General features: G+C 40.9%; 1 protein-coding gene across 15 annotated transcripts in view; it reads left to right on the top strand.

Moving 5' to 3' along the window:
• Positions 1–9747, top strand: part of GATA3 (GATA binding protein 3) — a 71792-nt gene that overhangs the window by 46121 nt on the left and 15924 nt on the right. The gene's annotated exons all lie outside the window — the stretch shown is intronic.

Genomic DNA, 9747 nt, shown 5'->3' with positions numbered 1-9747 from the left:
AGGATGGAGATCATCATTCAGGACACGGGGCAATTAGTTTTATATTCCTTATTGGGTTTTTGACTTTCATGTTCATGCCAAAGTAGTCCCCATCCCCAAAGAGACAACCGCTTTTAAGATCGGCAGTAGTTCAGAAAGAGCTTGATATCTTTGGCTGGGTAGAGGATGATGGTCCAAAAGAGGTTAATCAGAAAGTCTGCAGAAGCACCACGGAGTGAATCCTAAGTCTGTGTTGTTGGCACTGTGGATTGTAGTGAAAATCAGGAATTTGCTCCAGAGCTCATTAAGTTTGAAGTTCAGAGCTTCAAAGGGATTGAGAGGCGGGGTGGGGCAAGACTACTCCCAGGGTAGCCAGTGGGGTGTAGTGGACAGAGTGACGGACCGGAAATCATGAAGCCTGGGTTTGAAGATGGGGATGAACCAGTTCATCCTGGTTCCCTCTTTTGCCTCCTCAGTGGATCCAGCCACTCACCAGGTCCAGCTTGCTGGCTTTTCCCCCACCTTTTCGGCCAATCTCCCAGTCAGGAGCAAGAGCCCCGCCCCTTTCTCTGATTGGGAGATCAGCCAAGAGGGCGGGGGCAGAGAAGCCTGAGCTCTTGCCGGGACCGGGAGATCAGTTGAGGAGGTGCAGGAAGCGACCACGCTGGACCTGGTGAATGGCCGATTGAGCCAGAGGAGTTGGGGGAGGGGAGCAGCAGCACCTGTGCTGCCACCTTTACGAACCGGGACGAACCGGTTTGTGCCCACCTCAACTTTGAATACACTTTTCGCCATGGAAAGCTTTGGTCATTTCGCTCCTTAGATCTCTCACTTACCTTGAAAACAGTGTTAAGGTTCTGACGTGATGGCAAACAACACAAGGTAACATGGTTCCCAGATTCCCCTGCCTGTCAGCAAACTGCAACCCAAGCGTCTGAAGGAAGGACAAGGCGATCCATTGTACAAAAAGATTTTGGCCCAACCAAGGAAGATCACACTCTTAAAATGGGAGACCCCATACCACTCATTATAGAAATCTTTGCTCATTCGTATGCCGGCTTTTGTCCTAAGGCTCTCCCATTTTTGAGGCTGGGAATCCTTCAAAATTTGTTCAAAATGGCCACTCAGACCCATGTTTCTGCTTTGTCTTGCAAGTTAAAGGATTTTTAAAGATGGTTTACCAACCATCTGCCCTTTCACTGATCAGCTAGTCAATTGAAATATTAATTCACTTTCAAATGACTGACCTCTCTCTTTAAATCCTTTACCCCTACTAGTGATGCATAAGGAAGCCTATGATTTAAAAACAAAAGGTGTCACTTGAAATGTGAAGTAAAAGCCCACCATATTTCTTTCCCCATTTTGCATGAGAAGTGTACTAAATTAGTCCATCACTCAAAAACCAAGGATGTACAAGCCAACCAATTGAAACTGTCTCCTATCAACAAATTAACCCAAGCTTTTGTTGAATAATTTACTGATTAAGACTATATGTGCTTATTTGGGAGTGAACTTCATTAGGGCACCTCTAGATTCACTTCTGGATAAACACATCTAACATCAGGAAAAAAATTAATTGGAGGGCAGCTGGCTTAGATAGAGTTTAAACTTGAATAGGCTTGGCCTCATTTTTCATTAATGGAAAGCTGAGGGTTGTTAGATTTCTTTTTTTACTGCATTTGATTTAAGCAGTGCATATGAACCCAGTACTTTTTTTTAAAAAAATGTTTATTTAAAATATTTTTACCCCACCGAATTCCTTAAAAGGACCAAAGGCGACTTAACATCATTAAAAGACAAGAAGTATAAAAGATTAAACAAGTATTATATTAAAAATAGTAAATAAAAATCAACATTAAAAGCACATTTAAAAGCAACAGAGTGCAATTCTGTTGACAATTAAGGTTTTCCAACATATTTATTTATTTACAATATTTTTACCCGGCATTTCTCCTTAAAAAGGACCTGAGGCGGCTCAGATAATTAAACGACAACATTTATAGCTAAAAACAATGGGTATACCAAGGCAGCTTACCTCATTAAAAGACAGTATTTAAAGCTAAAAACAATAAGTAGACAAATACTAAAAAGGATCGGACAAATGCCATTTGTAGAAACAGTAAACGAAAGCACCACCAAAAACACATTCAAAGCAGTAAGGCATAACAATCCATTTAAAAATTCCATTCAGGCAGACAGTCACTGGGGGAAAGCTTGCCTGAAGAGAAAGGTCTTTGCCTGCTTGCGGAAGGATAGCAAAGATGGGGCCAAGCTGGGCCTCCTGTAAGGGAAATGACAACTATGCAGTGGGACATTGTGAGCTTTCTTCCAATGACAGGTCTATTTGGTAGAGGTTCTATATGGAACCTTCAAATTGAGAATAGTTGAGATGTTGAGTTGTTTCTTCCATTTTTCTGATACCAGCATGGATTCTCCCCCTGAATTTTGAGAATTTGTTCAGCCCCAAGTCCAGAGGGTTCCGAACGTCAACATTCATTTTGAAATTTGCATAATAACTTGTACGCATTTCTGTACATAATGTCCCTAAAACACATGTCTTAGTAAGCCACATTTCTAGTATAATAAGACCTCTTCTTTAGGAGCTGTTTCCCCAAACATGTCGTTCAGTGTGCACGTTCCCTTAATAAGTCTAGTTTGTCGGGCACATTTTGGTTGGAGAATCCAGTTGCAAAATTCGAAGAAAGCGAAGTTTCGAAGGATCGCTCTGTTTTGGTTTGTAGACTGGCTTGAAAGTGTGCAATTCAGTAGATTGCCACTAAAACTGAATTAGTGTCTTCTGTCGTTGCATTAGAGGCAGAAGAGGAAGAACAGTGGGGAGGAAACAACAATTGCGTCCTGTTTGTGGGCATCTCAGAGGTATACATTGACCATTGGGAAATGAGACTGGATGGAAGTTTGGTCTTATCTGGGAGGGATCTTTTCATATTATCTGACTTCCAGAACACAGAACTCTTCAGATGTCCCTGAGTGTGAGAGATGATGGGAATGATGGGATGATTAGAAGCTTGCGTCTCCCTCATGGAAGTAAAAAGAGAGAAAAAATGACATGTAGTCCTTGTATAATATTTCAAAGTCAGGATGGGTAATCACTTTATTAGACCACAAAAATGCTAAATACATGTGAGGTTTTAAGTCCAGACATGGCACTACAGAGTTTAAAGCTGGGCGGACAGAGGAGGAATGGCAGAAGCCAAAAAGTCCAAAAGTTATCCTAACCAGATCCTGAAGATGTAACATCTCATCTGGGTGATTGTTGGACCTTTCCGTTTCTCCCTCTCACATCCTTTAAGTTCTGCGATGCTTTGTCTGAAGATTGAGGCTGAAGCCAACCTCTCATTGATATTTCCGTGGTTTCATAAAGGTGTTATCACTAATTAAGTATTAAACCCTGGTAGATATCTGCCCGTGCTCAATTCATGGGTAGGGAACCTGTTTGCCAGATATTTGGACTAATACAATTCGTGACCACTTCGCTGACTGGTTGCACATGATGGAATTTGTAGTCTAAAACATCTGGAATGTACTCAACACTGCTGGCGGTACGGGGGGGCATTGGGAGTCTTCCTCTGTTTTCTGTGAACAGTTTTCCATGAATTCTTTGAGAGTCTGGCCATATTAAACGGTGAGGCAAGAGAATTTTGCTTGCCTTCAACAGAAATGTTCTTATTTTTTTACTTCTCCTATTTTGAAGACTGAGCAGTAATATTCAAAGTCAACGCTCAGTCTGAGCCACAGGCATCCTAGAATGAATGATGCCATATTAGATGTCCCACACGTTCCAGCAGATATAGGAAAGGTTATTTTTCTCCTGAATATCTCAGCCCACATAGTCCGTAGCTGGCTAACAGCTCTGTTCTGAGTGCTGTGGTTCCCCCAACAGTCATTTTTCCCCACCTGTGCTTTCTAGTGACTTACAAATTTCAATAAGCTGAAATCTGAAAGATATTTGCTAGGGAGCATGGCTGACTGCGGGCAGTAGGACTTACTTTTGAATGCAGTCACATAGCTGTGTCTTAGCCCGGGTCATAGATTAGTAATTTAAATGTTCCAGCACCTGTGCAGTTGTTGTGTGTCATCATATCATGTCCAATGTATGGCAACCTTATGAATTAATGATTTCCAGAAGGCTCTGTTGTTAAAAGCACTCACTTAGGTCTTGCCCATTATTTCCCTTACTGAAACCAACACCTCAGGTTAGATCCTTTCCTTTTTCTACCACCTTCCGCTTTTCTTCACATTTTTGTCCTTTCCATTACAAATGCAGAAGAGGTGATACCTTTATTACATCTCTTAATAAAATCAAACAATTTCCAAGGTTCTGTGGTCCAAATTTTTATGTATGTATGTATGTATGTATGTATGTATGTATGTATGTATGTATGTATGTATGTATGTATGTATGTATGTATGTATGTATGTATGTATGTATGTATGTATGTATGTATGTATGTATGTATGTATGCATTTATTTATACATACATACATACATACATACATACATACATACATACATACATACCCTGCCCATCTGGACAAATAGCTCTACTTTGGGCAGCATTACAAAATTTAAAAACAATAGAACCAATGAACGTGCAAAAATCCAAGATGTAAAAATGTAAATATTAAAATACAGTGGTGCCTCGCTTAACGAGCGATTCGTTAAATGACGAATCCGCATAGCGATTTAGTTTTTGCGATCGCAAAAGCGATCACATAACGATGTTTTAAATGGGAAAACATCGCTTTGCGATGATTGGTAAGCTGTTTCGCTTACCGATTATCGCATAACGATGTTTTTCCAACAGCTGATTGGCGGTTCCAAAATGGCCACCGAGTGAAGAAAACGGCCGCCCGCTGTGTTTTCGCGCCCTTTCCTCGCTTACCAGGCAGCGAAAATGGCGGCCGCATGGAGGATTTCTGCATAATGGTGAGTTTTTTTCCCCACAGGAACGCATTAAACATGTTTTAATGCGTTCCTATGGGCTTTTTTGCCCCGCATAGCGACGAATCCACATAGCGACGATTTTTTCGGAATGGATTATCGTCGCTATGTGGGGCACCTTTGTACATCAGGAGGGAAAGCCTGCCTAAATAGCGATGTCTTACGTTTGCTTCTAAGGCCACCCAGAGAGTTCCTCTTTAGATTATGGACCATAAAAGCTTGCAAATTTCTTTTTCAGGCGTCTAATAAAGGTATCACCTCTCTTGCATCTGCATCGTGCAGGGATCACATGGTTCTCTTTAGGTTTTTTTAACCCAGTGAATCTTGTCTTTTCATGTTATACAGACATTATGAAAATCTCAGTTTAACTGGTTCAGCTTTTAGTGAGACTTCAAGAGTGATTTGATCTCACATCCTCTTATTTGCGCTTCTATCAGTCTGTAATGCATTTTGAATGAAGAGATTATTCCCCCCCCCAGAATCAGATTTCTTCAGGATCACACCTATGCATAATAATCAGGAATACTATAGTATGGATGCTTTTAACCTTGGTCTCCAGCCACACATCCTTATACTCCAGGATCTTTTCTAGATACTTCATAGCCTCTCTTCCAAATCTCAATGCTCTTCAGATTTCGTGGCTGTTGGCTCCAGTTTGATAGAAGCAAGACTCAAGGAATAGAAAATCTTTAGCAATTTCAGTTTCTTCATTGTACACATTACAGTTGTTCTTTATCTCTTTCTTAATGTGCATCTGCAATCTTGTTTATGCACCTTATTCTATGACCTTTATAGTCATTTCAAGGCATTCCTATTTTTCTGTTAGTACTACAGTATTCATAGAATCACAGAATCATGAAGTTGGAAGGGTCCTTTAAGGCCATCAAATCCAACATCTTGCTGAATGGGAGGCCCGGAAGGAAAAAACACCAAGAAACTGGGCCTTCTTGGTGGTAGCTCCTCGCCTCTGGAATAACCTTCCTCCAGAGATTCGTGCGGCCCTTTCGCTGGGCATCTTTAAAAACCAACTGAAAACTTGGATGTTTGTGCAGGCCTTCCCTCCAGCTAATGCTTGATTTTTTTAAAAGTTCCTTTTTTAAAAAAAATTCTCTTTTTCCTTTCTTTCATCTTGATTAACTTCTTTATTGATATTTAAACTTTGTTATACATATTTTATATATGGTTATTTACGTTGGTAGCTGCCTAGAGTAGTCGTTTGACCAGATAGGCGGGATATAAATAAATAAATAAATAAATAAATAAATAAATAAATAAATAAATAAATAAATAGAATTGAACCAGCAAGGGATGGCGGGAATTGTGGTACAAAAAGAGGTCAATGGGACTTGTAGTCCTACACATATGAAGGTTGCCAGGGAAGGGAAGGCTATTCTAGGATATGTGCTTTCATAACTGAAGTCATTTTTTCCCTAGATTTATGGGAGACATTTCATGTCACCATCTGTTAATCTGGTTTGACCCTGGGCATTTTCACATATCAATTGATCTAGAATGCAAATAGAACATCTGCATTATTTGAATGTATGCATTCTTCTGCATTCTGCATATATTAACGACAGCAACATGTGGCACCAATAATGCAGAAGAGGCTGCTCTTCCATGAAACCTGCTTAAGCCTTCTTCCATCTCGGCGTTGCCAGTTGCTGCTGGGTTCTCGCACATTTCCGTTTATTTACAGTAATCCACATTGTGAGGAAAATGGGTCCTAGTGTGGGGTGTTTTTTGTTTGTTTGTTTGTTTGATATAACACCTCAGATTTTGGGGGAACAAGGGAGATTTGTTCACCTGTAGTTTGGACTAGGGAAGAATCAAATAACTTTTTCCCCACTCAACAGCCAGTGAAATGGTTTGATCTGAGTGTGGGCGGAGGAGAAATCTGACATGGTTAATATGGGAGGTGAATAAAGTGGACTGCAGGGAGAGCAATAGTTATGAGGAAGACAAAAGCCATCCCTTTGGGAGGCTGAGCCTTTGAAAAGCCAGGTCAACCAACAATTGAGAACCAGTATTGGGTGGCTGACTAGAACTCAGAAGACCTGAGTTCAAATCCCTGCTCAGCCGTGCAAACTCGCTGTGTGTGTGTATGAAATAGCGTGCATATTTTGAAAACCTTATTAGGGTCCCTAGAAGTGGCACATGACAGCAACAAGAAGAAATTCTTAGGACGGCAAAGATAAAATAAATTTAGATGTGTCACTTGTACCTATTGTGGTGTAGTATTGCGGTGGCAGACTTAGGAGACCTGGGTTTGAATTCCGCTCGGCCACGGAAACTCACTCCGGGAGTAAAACTGGTCAAACCCTTGTTAAATAATTCACTGACCTTGAAAGCCCTTTTGAGGTTTGAGAGAGGTATTTTGGAGGTATGTTGTTTGAGATCAAACATTTCCCTGGCAGGTTCCTAAACCGGTTCTGACTCGATGGTACACAACACACATATATGCTGCTCTGAGTTTTAAAAAAAGGGGGTGGGGAAGGAATATACCACCCCAAAATAAGATGAAACAAGACAGAGTGTTGTCAGAGTTACTGACGACTGGCTAGATGCAAGTAGATGGCCACTTAGGAACAATTACTGTAATTTCAGTAGGCCACATGTCACTGAAGTGGAGAAGAGTAAGTGATCCATTCACCTGCTCTCCTTGCTGCAGAGCATGAAAACGAGCCTTTACTTGACTACAACACCCAGGATCCTGCAGCCAGCATAGACAGTGGATTATGGGAGTCATATTCCAGTAGCAGATATTTTCCCAGCCCTAATCTGCTGATCTAGTCTAGTCTGTTGCTTAGTGACTGACAGAGAGCTTTAAAGCCCTTCGTTTTTATATGAATGTGTCACACAGTTGAGTTCAGTTTTGCTTGAACATACCATACATGGAGAGGCAGTTTGATGTCCGAGTTAGAAAGTTAGGCTAGAACTCAGGAGAACGTGGCTCAAAGTTGGGCTAGGATTCAAGAGAACCCGGATCAAATCTCTTGGCTAGGGAGACTTGTTAGGGGGTGGCAATCATAAACCACTCCTTGACCTTCTTAAATACTTAAAAAAAACACTCCATGTAGGCATCCTTCAGTCTCGAGAGACTAGGGTATTGTGCTCTGTATGGAGGACTTGGAACAGCGTCTAGTGTGGCTGAGAAGGCCAATTCGAGAGTGACCATCCCTTCCACACTGAAGACAAATACAGCCTGTCCCCTGTCCAGCTCCCTGGTTTTGCTGGTTTTGGGACAGTCTCTTTGCCTCAGCCTGCTGAACAAGCGTCTCTTCAAATTGGGAGAGGCCATGCTGCACCGCCTGTCTCCAGAGTCATCATAAACCCTAGAATATCATTGGCTGGAACTAATTTGATGGCACACACTAACAACACCAAATTCAGTTGTGCTGTACTTATAAATCACCTAGAATGCAGTTGTTTGCTGAAATCTACCCCCCACCACCACACATACACTTGTGATATGGTTTGCAACTCAAAAAACCCGAAGTGAACAAAATGCCTTCATGAGGAGAAGGGGTGCCCTGTAAACATGTATTATGGAATTGCCATAGGAAATTTTATACAAAAATGTGTATCTCAAGAAATGTCTTAAAAACACATATGGATTTTTGAGTGGAGGTCTTTTTGTTCTTGAGTTTTGCCATATTGAGAATCCGATGAGAACACAGGTTGAAACAAAATTTTCATCTCAAAAATGAGAAGTTCTGTAAAACTGGACATTGTGCATTCACTTGTTTTGCTCTAGTGCTAAGTCTTTGTCTGTATGGAATATTTACATTTTACGCCTTTCTGTCTTTTGATTATAAGGTGTATAAGTTTGTTTGTTTTAATTATAGACCGCCTGGTGCCTTTCTCCTGATATTGCTTCAAAATGTGACAGCTAGGCTTCATATATAGGGCTCCTTGTTGCTATGGGCTATGCCCAAAATCTGGCCTTGATGTCACCACTACAAGGGTAGCATTCACCGAATGTTGACAATGGCCACAAGATGCTCTTTAATGCAAGAATAGTGCAAGGAGATACAAATAGAACACTGTTTGCATATTTAAGGTGGTGGGTATTAATTTTAATCTGTTTACTTCTCCTGCCCATGTAAGAAACGGAACGTCTGTTTAAAAATATTGTACGTAACACAGTGTTTCTTTCCAGAAAGTATTGTTTTTCAGAATACTTGAAAGTTAGTCATACAGAGGAGGGGAAGAATCTGTTCTTGATCATCCCAGAGTGTAGGGCATGTAATAATGGGCTCAAACTACAGGAAGCCAGATCTAGGCTGAATTTCAGAAGAAGAAAAAACTCTTAACTGTTAGAGCAGCATGACAATGGAACCCATAATCTCTGGAGGCTCCAATGCTGGAGGCATTTAAGAGAAACTTAAGACAACCACCTGGCAGCTATCCTTTGATTTATATTCCTGAACTGAGCAGGATATTGGATTTGATGGCCTTATAGGCCCCCTTCCAACTTTGTTATTCTACGATTCTATGAATACTGTATTAAGCTTCTCTTGAATGCCACAGAAATCCAGCCTTTGAAAAGGTGAAATTCGATTGTTCTGTTTATTCACGGGGCTGCAATATTTATTAACTGATTAAATGGGTTAGATTAATTGAGCAAAACGTTTCTGATCCACCAAATCATGATCCTTGATTAAATGGGCAGCGTGGATACACACCGAAGTGAATAATAAGGGAAAGAAAATATCATAGCAAGATGTTCCCGCTCTACCAGAACATCTCTCCACTGAGAGAGTAGAGAGTAGTCCTCTCCACTGAGCAAAAATTGTGTGTAC

This window comes from Pogona vitticeps, chromosome 5, assembly GCF_051106095.1.
Source record: "Pogona vitticeps strain Pit_001003342236 chromosome 5, PviZW2.1, whole genome shotgun sequence".
NCBI lineage: Eukaryota > Metazoa > Chordata > Lepidosauria > Squamata > Agamidae > Pogona > Pogona vitticeps.
This window is presented reverse-complemented; position numbering and strand designations above follow the sequence as displayed.